Below are 12,653 nucleotides of genomic sequence, written 5' to 3' on the forward strand. Positions count from 1 at the left end.
GAGAAAATATACACACCCATTTTCTAATTATGATTGGTGGTCCTGGGGACTTTCAGAGATTTGAGGGGCTTCAGCAACTACAAAAGAGAGTTGCCCTTTGCCCATTCATGGTCCAAGGAGTTTATCACATGAGACAGGCAAATTGCAATAACAGCAGAGCAACAGCATCTTTGACTTGGACTTTTCATGTTTTTCCTCCCTTTCTTGTACAAAAAGAGGTTATTCGTGATTAATGGATCATTTGTGTTTATAAAAGAAATGCTTTTTTGCCTTTTTCCCACCAGAATAGCAGCAGCATCTAAGTCCAAGGCATTGCCTTGCTGTAATTGTGGTTTGCCTGGCTCATGTGATAAATATCTGCATCCCATCCTTCAAGCAAAGTTCTCAGAGTGGTGTAAAATAAAATAAATTGGCCTTGTGCAACAATGTCTGTTCTTTTGTAAATTTCTCATGCAGAAAATGCCATTTTTGTTCCTTAAATTATTTTTACAACAAAAAAGAGAGAAACAGAAATGAGAAAAGAGAATTAGAAATGAGAAAAAATAAAAAGGGGGGAGGTGGAGTTATTGTTAGTAGATTAAACCATGACAAATATTAAATACAGTAAAGTCTGGCTTATCCAACCTTCGCTCATCCAACGTTTTGTATTATCCAATGCAGTCTGTCTCCTACCCGGATCCACAGCTGTTTCTCTAGGCAGCAAAGTGAGGTGGGCCAGCACGCCCAGCAACACAAGTGCAGCCACACTCCCAAACAAGTGGCAGACATGTTGTAAAACATAATGTTTTGGTGCTTAATTTGTAAAATCATAAAGTAATTTGACGTTTATTAGGCTTTTCCTTAATCCCTCCTTATTATCCAACATTCTGCCTGCCTGTTTATGTTGGATAAGCGAGCCTCTACGCTATGTCACAAAAGAAGAGGGAAGGGGGGTCAAAGAAAAGGAAAGGCAAATATCAATGTATGAAGTTTTCTCAATGTCCTTATTACATTGAAAAAGGAAAAAAAAGTCTTTAAAAAAAGCATTTTTCCTTTTTTAATACATCTGTTTCTTCATATCAATGACAAGGATTATATAAAATACCAAAAATTTCCATGTCTCTACTATAGTAAAGGGAGGAGTGATGTTGTCACCAAACATTAAGCCCAATAGCCATTATCTTCTTCCAGTATTATCTCACGATCTTCTAGTCCAGTGGCCCCCAACCTTTTTTGACCAGGGACCAATTGACTGGGGGCCACTTTGACCAGGGACCACTCTCCAACATTAGTATCAAAAGGGTTACACATCAGTTTTTGGTCAACTTTAGATTTGGTTTGGTTATTTGGGGTGCTGATTCAGAAAATTGTTTTGGATAGACCATATCAGCTCCAGTTTCTGATACAGAACATATGCCAACCATCTCCTCCTATCAACCAGTCCCTACTCGTCCATGGAAACTTATTGGGTGACCTTGGGTTTCCAAGTCCCACTTTCACAGCCTCAGGGGAAGGCAAAGATAAATCCCTTCTGAACAATTCGTGCCAAGAAAACTCATGTTGCTTCTAGGTTTGCCTTAGAGCTGCCATAAATTGGGGATGACTTCAAGGCACACAACAACAACATGCACAACCCAAGATTCTGGATTGTAGCCTTCCTAGCTTGTGGATATATCTGGCATTGTTTGGTGCCAGGTTGTCCTTTGCCTCAGATCACAAAATATGTTGGTCAGCCCTGTTTCCACCTGCCCATCCTTCTCAATATCCCAATATGGCAAGGAAGTTGTTGAAAGTCATAAGTAAAAATGAATATATTCCATGCTTGGGATGCTTCTCATTTTCATCTCTAGAAAGCTGAGATGTATTTGAGTGTTCATCCATAAGTAAACATGTTCAGTTAAGTAAGTGACAAAAATCATAAATCTGAGAGAATTAAGTGAGCATGTCCAACTTATATGAAAAAGCCTGAAGATTTTCAGCTAACTACTTCTCATCTGTTTATTAGCTGTCTTACCTTCGCTGTCAAATCTGGTTATAAATGTAAAAAATAGAAAATGTTCCAATAAATCAGAGTATCATATAGCAGTTCACTCATAAATGCAACAGGAGAAAGATTATGAAAGGAGAAATTAGCCTTGACGTTGATTTATTTTATTTTAATACCTCTGGCTGTTGCTGAAGAAAGGTGGAAAAGAAAGAAAGGAACAAATAAGAGCTGTTAAACAAAGCACATTTCCAAGGCTTTTTTGCCAGGAAATCTGAAGCAACATAATGATCGGTTCTTCTCTTTGAATTAATGTTTCAGCTTGTGATTGATTCTTTCTTACATAACTTTGATTTATTCGGGCAGTTTAACAGTAGGACACTAACCTCAAAATTCCCCATTAACATTCATCAAGTATTAAAGGCCTTCCTACTGCAGTTATTAGAGTTAATCTACAGCTCGAACTCAACTAGGTTAGTGCTTCAGGACTTTTATCCAGTGTTCTGACGATTTCACTTTTTAAGATGACAGTTCCCAGTATTTAGGGTTGACAGTTGTCCCAGGCCATTAAATGACATCAATTTTTAAAAATCCTTGAATTGATATTATCCTAGTCTGTTTTTTAAAATTATGTTTCATATGATGGATATCCTATATTTTAATGGTCTACAATTGTACAATAAAGATTGATTGATAGATTGTCCCGGCCCCTGATGTTTTCAGTACAAAAATGAGATTTAGGAATGGCCTCTAGTGCTGTCGTTAAGGGTTTTACATTAAGTACCAACCACAGTTACTCACAGATCATCATTCAAATACACAAACACACACACACACAAAGTATATCCATATATCTGATAGAAATTCTTAATCAAGGAAATTATCAGATCAGCATGAAATGGGGAGCTTTCCTCCTCTCAGAGACATGGGATAAGGAACCATTAATCAAGTTTTCAGGCAGTCCCTGAGTTGCAAACATCTGGGTTACAAATGACTTATAGTTAAGAATGGGGGTGAGACAACAGGAAGGGAGAGAAATCTACTCCTAGGAAGGGAAATGCACTCCTGGAAGAATTATTATGAGGAAAAGGCATCTCCTGGAAGAATTATTATGAGGAAAAGGCATCTCCTGGAAGAATTATTATGAGGAAAAGGCATCTCCACTGAAGCTTTATCACCAATCCTTGTTTTCACAACAAGCCAATTTTTTTCAAAATCCAGTTATCATGGACGGAAAGTGAGGTGAAATCTTCTGAACAAGGGGAAAGACAGCAAAACAAACACCACAAGGATCTTAATGTTAACCTTTCCCTATGCTATCCAAAGTGTGTGTGTGTGAGAGAGTTACTCTTAAAAATGTACTTGGGACAAACCTTTATCTTGTTGGTTACATGGGGAATTCCTATACTTGCTTCCATTCAGAAGCTGGATGCAGAGTGGAGAGTAAGCTCTGGTCCACAACAACTGGAAGGGAAATAAGAATCTAATTAAGCAAATGCATAAACCTCCAAAAAGTCTTTGTAAATTACAGCAAATCAGTTAAAATAATTCTTGCAAATTTTAGCAAGCCACCGCTAGATATGTGCTTTCTTTTTCCTGGAAGTGAGTCCATCAAAACTAGAGAATTTGTGTCTTGTCTCCTGCTTCCTTCCAGATTCTGAAAGCTAGACAGTGAAAAGTAATTTTTCCACACTGCTGTTACCTCCATTTGGACCTTTACATCTGCTTTTCAAATGTGGCCTTCTTATAGGCACTGGTGGCACAGTGTGTTAAAGCGCTGAGCTGAACTTGCGGACCAAAAGGTCCCAGGTTCAAATCCAGGGAATGGAATGAGCGCCTGCTGTTAGTCCCAGCTCCTGCCAACCTAGCAGTTCGAAAACATGCAAATGTGAGTAGATCAATAAGTACCGCTCCGGCGGGAAGGTAACGGGGCTCCATGCAGTCATGCCGGCCACATCACCTTGGAGGTGTCTACGGACAACGCCGGCTCTTCGGCTTAGAAATGGAGATGAGCACCAACCCCCAGATTCGGTCACGACTGGACTTAACGTCAGGGGAAAACCTTTACCTTTACCTATAGGCAATTGCCCAGGAGATGAGTGAAACTTACTTCTGAGTAAGCATGCATAAGATTGCACTGTAGTGGAAGCTTTAAGCTAATCCTGAATCTTGTGTGTAAAAGGGGGAATTTCAGAACAATTTTCTTGAATTGAGAGGCACATTTCAATTTCGTCTTAATGGATTAGATCAGGACGGGGATCATGACACCTTCTTAGGTGCATTTACACTGAAGACCTAATGCAGTTTGACACTATTTTAGTAGCCATAGCTCAATGCTATGGAATTATTGGATTTTGTTTCATGAGGCAGCAGAGACAGAGAACACTAAAGACCTTGTAAAACTACAATCTGAGCATGGCAGTTAAAGTGGCATCTATCTGCATTAATTCTACAGTACAGACACACATCAAGGTGCAACTGAACTGCAACTCAAAGCATTCTTCATCAATTGCTATGCTGAATAGCATCTGAAGCTTGCAAATCAGCAGCACCAAGAAAATCTTCCATGCATTAGCTTCTCAAGGTTAATCATGGCTGTCCTAAATTCATTTCAATGGGTCTAGCTGTAGTATGACCACTTCTGGAGCCATCCTTAGTGAGGATTCCTAAAAAGCATCTTGAATACTGAAAGGATGTAAGTCCACCCAACTGCTAACTGGAGGTTTTCTTTGAGGACTACACTGGCTGGTTAATCTAGGATCAACCATAATGACAGACACATACATTGTGCCAAATCCTGTGCAGAGGTACATCATTGTTCATGTAGCCAAAAGGTTCAGCCCCGTTGGTCCATCCTCTGTGTTCAGCACCTGGTTCTTCACTGAAAAAAATGGTCTTAAAGAAATGTCTTCATTGATACTACAGTAGAGTCTCACTTATCCAACACTCGCTTATCCAACGTTCTGGATTATCCAACGCATTTTTGTAGTCAATGTTTTCAATATATCATGATATTTTGGTGCTAAATTCGTAAATACCGTAATTACTACATAGCATTACTGTGTATTGAACTACTTTTTCTGTCAAATTTGTTGTATAACATGATGTTTTGGTGCTTAATTTGTAAAATCATAACCTAATTTGATGTTTAATAGGCTTTTCCATAATCTCTCCTTATTATCCAACATATTTGCTTATCCAAGCTTCTGCCGGCCCGTTTACGTTGGATAAGTGAGACTCTACTGTATCTGATATTTGATACAATAATTCTCATGCATGTTCTTCACAGACACTGAATACTCATCTGGACTATTAGCTAAGATAACAGCACCATCTATTGAGAAGCTTCTGTAATATTTAGAGATCCATTGTTTCCGTTTTGTATTGTGCTAGCTGCAGTGATTTTATTTTAATATTCTGTAAGAATTTGTATCTTAAGTATACTTATTTTGTTGTGAATGTTGAGACTTACAGATTATGTTTTGGTTTCAAAACTGACTGTTTGGGGTCGAAGATGTATGAGCTTTTAAAAGGGAGCCCAAAAGTGAAGCATCTGTCAATTAATTGAAGCCGATTTCCTCTCCGGATTTAAATCAGTTTTGTTGTAGCTTTTAAATAAAGATTCCTGAATATTGTAATGAGGATGCTTAGCCTTCTAGTCATTATACTTCACTTCCCTTGCAGTTACATTTCCTAAGAGACAAAGAAACTGAAACAGTTTGACTCTATAGTGTAACTAGAAAGGGTAAGGCTACAAATGGGTATTAGTTGTGTTAGCAACTTGCTTTCGCCCTTATTGGAGGCAGTATGCCTTTGTACAATAGTCACTATTGCAGACACGTTCTGATTATGGACATTTCCTTGCCATCAGATTGACTATAACAGAACTAAAATGATGGACTTACCAGATAGCCTCTACACTGATCTATTATGGGACTTCTCTTGTGCTGAAGATCAGGCATTCTTGAGACTAAATCAGGTATCAGTTTTGGGACTATTGTACCTCTGAGAATATCTGATGCTCTCAATTTTGTCCTCCAAGATTTGCAAACAGCTTACGAAAATGAAGCAATATCCATCTGAAATTAGAAATACTGTGTTGCCGAAGGCTTTCATGGCCAGGATCACTGTGAGTTTTTCGGGCTGTATGGCCATGTTTCAGAAGCATTTTCTCCTGACGTTTTGTCTACATCTATGGCAGGCATCCTCAGAGTTTGTGAGGTTTTTTGGAAGCTAGGCAAGTGGGGTTTATATATCTGTGTTTATATATCTTTCTCCCACCCTGGACCTTTCACAGATATATAAACTCCACTTGCTTAGTTTCCAACAGACCTCACAACCTCTGATAATGCCTGCCATAGATGTGGGTGAAGCGTAAGGAGAAAATAGTCCTGGAACATGGCCATACAGCCCGGAAAACTCACAGCAACCCAATTAGAAATATTACTTTTTTCAGTCAATATGTTTCCCCAAATCTCCCAGCTAGCATGAAAAGCAGAGAAGTAAAATTGTTAAGTACCCCCTTAATGAATCTAAATTGACCTGAATAGATGCTACTATGGTCTCTTCCCCTGATTCTCTTCCTTGGAAATTTAACTGCACTCTTGATTTGATTACATGTTTTTGAAGTATATAATCTGCCATTCTACTTTATGTAGATTAGATTCCCACCATGGTTCACAATTTATGGTATTAGCACACAATGTGCTAATTAATTGCAACCCCCATGCCACAAAACTCCAGAATGTGGTTGCCATCATCCTGTATTGTTAATTCTAGAGCTGTAAGAAAGAAAGAAAACTCCATATCTAAAATCACACCAAGCAATAGGTAAAAAGAGCATCACAATACACAAATTATTATGGTAATTCACATTCTGTCTGAAGATCTTAAATACCATAAAGGCACCACATCCTATTTGATCTTGGAAGCTAAGTAGGGTCAATTTGGTTAGTACCTGGATGGAAGACTGTCAATGAATTCCAACTACTGTAGGCTATGTTTCAGAGGAAGGATCTGAGTATTTCTTGTTTAAGAATACTCTACAAAATTCATGGGGTCACCATAAGTCAACAAGCAACTTGAAGGCTCACGCACTCACATTTCATGTCTAACCAACTAAGGTCTCTTTTACACAGTGGTATAAAATCCAGATTATCTTCTATGAAGTGGATTATAGGGCTGTGTAGATTCAGATAATTTAGTTCAAAGCAGATAATGTGGATTATCTGCCTTGATGTTCTGGATTATATGGCAAAGTGGAAGGGCCCAAAGTTATCTTTAGAGTGACAGAGAGAGGGGGAAATGGGGTACATCTATAGTGCAGAATGAATGCAATTTGGCACCACTTGAACTGCAATGGATCAATGCTATGGAATCATGGAAGCTATAATTTTACAAGGTTTTGAGCCTTCTTTGCCAGAGAATGGCGGTGCCTTGCCAAATGACAAATTCCATAGCATTGAACTATGGCAGTTCAAGTGGTGCCAAATGCATCAATTCTATTGTGCAAATGCATCCAGGGACTGAACAAGAGGAAGAGGAGGAGGAAGAAGAAGAAGAAGAAGAAGAAGAAGAAGAAGAAGAAGAAGAAGAAGAAGAAGAAGAAAGAGAGGGACAAGAATAGCAGCTATCAAAATGACAGTTATGGTTATCTTCGGAGCTTTTAAAGCAAGAACAACACAGCAGCTTTAAGAGGAAATTCTTTTGTTGTTATCTTACTCAAATGAGCATCAGCAGTTCTGCCTTTGTCGTGCTCATTGGGATAGTGCAATAGCAGGATACATCTTCAGCTGTATGCCGTCTACATAAATTAGAGTTTTTCTGCACTTTTGAGTAATGGCCCTTGGGTACCCCAGAGGCCAGCTCTCTGTATCCAAAGCATAAAGTTATACATCATAAAATAACATCCAAATGCCTGTCATAATTTTTAAAAATAATAATCCATCACTGCAATGCTTTTGCTTGTGGAAAATGTAATATCTGGACCCTTTCTTAAATGCTTATTCCAGAAGTTATATCGACTGATTTCTTCCATATTTTATGCCTTTGGATAACTACCACTTGGGTCTCGAGCATATCAGCATTTATTTATTCATTTAATGGTTTTAGTGGAAACTAGGAAAGAAACTAATTGCAGAGTTTGCTTGGCCCTTTCCTTCATCCAGGTATTTCAGGAGCTGGTTTAGAAGAGCAATTGATCTCTGGCATCAACCAAAAGGCAAAAGCCTTTTGGTTTGAGGTTCTCCACCAAAGGATTGCACCCTGAAAATGGCAAAGCTTGGAAATGTTACTATATAAAATAGCAATTCTAAGAAAGTATCAACCAAAATAGTAACGTGTAGTGGTTTTAGTTTCTAGTGTCTAGATCTAGGGAAGTCATGCCACCCCTCAATTCTGCCTTGGTCAGACCATATCTGGAATCACATTGTATCCAATTCTGGGCACTATAATTGAAAGGAGACAACAAGCTGGGATGTGTCCAGAGGAGGGTGACTAAAATCATCAAGGGTCTGGAGAACAAGCCCTATGAGGAGCGGCTTAAAGAGCTGGGCATGTTTAGCCTGCAGAAGAAAAGGCTGAGAGGAGACATGATGAGGGCCATGTATCAAGATTTGAAAGAGGAGGGAGCAAGCTTGTTTTCTGCTGCCCTGGAGACTAGGACACGGAATAATTATTTTAAACTACAGGAAAGGAGATTGCACCTGAACATGAGGAAGAACTTCCTCACTGTGAGAGCTGTTCAGCAGTGGAACTCTCTGCCCCGGAGTGTGGTGGAGGCTCCTTCTTTGAAGGCTTTTAAGCAGAGGCTGGATGGCCATCTGTTGGGGTTTCTTTGAATGCAATTTTCTTGCTTCTTGACAGGGAGTTGGACTGGATGACCCATGAGGTCATGATTCCATGATTCTGTGATGCTTCATGAGAGATGTGAACAATGTTACAATTCCCAGAGCATTACTGGAACTATTTGAGAGTCAATGGCAAATTTCAACTAGATCCCAAAATCACAGCTTTTCTTTGAGCTTTTCTTTTGAGACATATTTTGTTTTCTACTATCCCTTTCAACTGATTTAGGAATACTTACTGAGGGGTTGGTGGAGAACTGCACAGAACAAGCAAATCGCGGAGGAGGGTCTGGAAGAACTGACACTTGAATTTAAGGATTTCAGAAGCAATTGATTCACTATTATCTTTGCTGGTGAACTTTGGAATGAAGTATTGTGTTGTTGTTGCTACTCCTGTTGGTGATTACATTTTTATTTAATTGCTGCCTAGCTTAACGGAAGTCAAATCTCAGCAGATGTCCTACACTTAATACCTACTTCTCGTCTTTTATGAAGAGGTTGATTACTACTACCAATGTACCTCACTATGAGTTTGTTAATGGCACCCGGTATTACGGAAGTCTAATCTCATCAGAGTTTCAGTACTAGTGTGATAAAAATAATAATAAAGGATGATTATCTCCACTGGAGGCAATTAACTGTCATTGAAGAGTAATACTTAAATTTTTTATACTCTGAAATGTGGAAATCTTTTGAAGTCCTTGGTCCTTCTCTTTGGCTACTGCTGGCCAAGACTCAGATATATTGAGAGTTAGACCTTACTGGGGGAGGAGGTGGTAATTAAATACGGATTGCTAGATTATTTCTTTCACAAGTGTTCATTTAAGAAGGTTCAATTATTCGTTGCAAAATTGATTTGGTATATAAAGAATGTATTCATTTAATAGATCTACACATTTCCAGAACGTAACATCTATTAGATTTTGCACTGCTCTAGGGACAGTAGAGGTTTGATCATTTGACCAATTATTTCAGTATATTGAAAGATCCTTAAACGTATAAAAATAAATGTGGCTAATGGTTTCAAAGGTGTCTTTGTTTAACATTTATCTAAGTATAAGAGACTGGTACCAATGATCTTAAATGTAGAGGGTACTTATTGCTTGACCTGACAGTCAGACTTGCAAGAAAAGTTACTTTAAACATCTTAAGAAGAAAGGAGTTGAGATCACAAGAAGTCGCTATTCAATCCTTTTTTTTTGCTTTGTCCAGAGCTCTTTTGGAATACAATATCCCATTCTGGGCACTGCAGTTCAAGAAGAATATTGAAAGCTTGAATGTGTCCAGAGAATGTGTCAAAATAATCAAAGGCCTTGAAATTAAGCCTTTTGAAGAACAATTTAGGGTGTAAGGAATTGATCCACAAGGATTCACCCAGAGGAAAAGTGTTCTTACCATACATCAAGGGAACCACTGACCGAATAGGGAAGCTGATGAAGAAACACAACCTACAAACTATCTACAGACCCAATAAGAAAATCCAACAAACACTATGTTCAGCAAAAGGAAAGAGGGATCCTCTCACCTCTTCAGAAGTCTACCATATACCATGGAGCTGAGGCCAAGTCTACAGAGGGGCCACCAAACACAGCATTGCCCAAACACAAATCAAGGAAAATGAAAGACACTGCAGACTAACTCAACCTGAGAAGTCAGACATAGCAGAGCATCTGATGACCCAACCTGGACACAGCATATTATTTGCAAACACAGAAATGCTGGACCATTCTAAACAATCACCATGTCAGACTACACAGAGAAACCATTGACATCCACAAGCATGTGATCCATTTCAACTGAAAGGAGGAAACCATAAAAATGAACAAAACCAGGCTTCCAGTATTAAAAAAACCTCTATAAATAAAGAGCAACACTAAAAAAAGGGAAATCCAGACAAGAATAAATCAGGGCTAGCTAACACCAACAAAGGATTCCCCCCAGGCAGCAACCAGCCAGGCTTTGAAGCTGCAAGGCCATTACATGCTAATCTGCAACATTCACACTTGCCTCAAGCAGATAAGAGTTCTTTCTCCCACCTTGGACATTCCATAGATATATAAATTTCACTGGCCTAATTTCCAACAGACCTCACAATCTCTGAGGATGCGAAATGTGGGTGAAATGTCAGGAGAGAATGCCTTTGGAATATGGTCATACAGCCCAAAAAACTCACAGCAATCCAGTGATTCCGGCCATGAAAGCCTTCGACAACACATTGGTGTAAAAAATGTTTAGCTGTGAGGTTACATGGTTGCTATCTTTAAATATCTAAAGGGACATCATGTAGGCAATGGAGCCAGCTTGTTTTCTGCCACTCAAAAAATTTGATTGAGAACTAATGGATTCAAATTACAAGATAAAAGATTCCACCTAAACATTAGGAAGAACCTTTTCCTTTGTTCAACAGTGGAGGGGATTATCTTGGAGGCTGGTTCATCCTTCACCTTTGGAGGTCTTTAAGAAGAGGCTGGATGGACATATTTTAGGAGAGTTGTATTTTAAATTCTTGCATGGCAGGAGGTTGGACTTACTGGCCTCTGTGGTAACCTCCAGCTTTAAGATTCTATGAGTGTCATACTATTCAGCTATAAAGTAAGAATTTCATATAATTGTAGAAACTGAAGGAGCAGAGGTCTTCTGGACTATACTCCCTGTTGCTTCCGAAAAACTACATTTAAATCATCCCCAACAGATAACCACCCAGCTTCTGTTTCAAAATAATAAGGTAGAGTCCACCACCTTTGGAGCAAGGCTGTTCACCATCAAATAGCTCTTGCTACCAGGAGGTCCATAATTTTTAATGAAAGTCTCTTTTATTATGAAATGGATCCATTGGTTCATGTCCTGCTTTCTGGAGAAAAAGAAAAAGAAAAGCTTTCCCCACATTCTGTGTGATTTCCCCCCCAGCTTACAACTCTCTTGTGTGTTAGAATTCATGCTGGCTGGGGATTTATGGAGCTGGAGTCCACAAAAATGACTTTTTTTGATCTGCACATCCGGTTACTTCTCTAAACCACACAAGGTTGTGTCTATTTAACTCTACAGAATAAAGGTAAAACTATCTTCAGATGGAACAAAACAGCCTGGATGTCATGATTGTCTCGGCATGAGTCACATCAATTTCATGTTCCCCACTACACGCTGTCAGTTTGCTGCTGAGTTACCGCCCCATCCGCTGGGAGCAATGGTGAACACAGTTGGCAGTTCTGGAGTATTGATGTTGCAGAACATCCAAGCCCCAGGACCGCCGATTCATTTGCAGACCTTGAGTTAACTTGACAGTATGAGACAGCTAGCTTAGCTTGATGCCTTCATGATGGAATTGAAAAAAAGCTTCAACAAAAGGAGAAGATGAAAAGACTTGCTCTGAAGACTGCAGAGTGTTTGATGTACTTCTTGAAATTATAGCCCAGCAATACCTGATCATAGAATGTATGTGTGTGTGTAGACTATAATGAAGAAGCAGGCTTTTGAGTTGTGAGTAGGAATGCTGCCTCCTGAAATCAAATATTTCAGTGTCTAAGGGCAGAGTTCTTTGGATCGAGGACAGACTTCAGATTCTGCTGTTGAACAGAGCACTTCTTAGTTGCTGTAAAGCTCAGCACTGTGAACAAATGAACAGAGCCTGGATGGCTATCTGTCAGGAGTGCTTTGGTTGTGTGTTTCTATGTGGCAGGAATTTGTCATGGTTTGCAAAGGCACTGTGCTGTGTGTGTTAACTGGAAAATGAAATGCATGAAGCCGATTGGCTGAGACTGCAAAGACCTGGGGATTGATTTGATACTGTTTCTGTTCTGCTGCTGCAGAACCAGTTTGGACAAGTATTCTGTATTCTTCTCTGAAGC

Source organism: Anolis carolinensis, chromosome 3 (assembly GCF_035594765.1).
Source record: "Anolis carolinensis isolate JA03-04 chromosome 3, rAnoCar3.1.pri, whole genome shotgun sequence".
In the NCBI taxonomy this organism is placed as follows: Eukaryota; Metazoa; Chordata; class Lepidosauria; order Squamata; family Dactyloidae; genus Anolis; species Anolis carolinensis.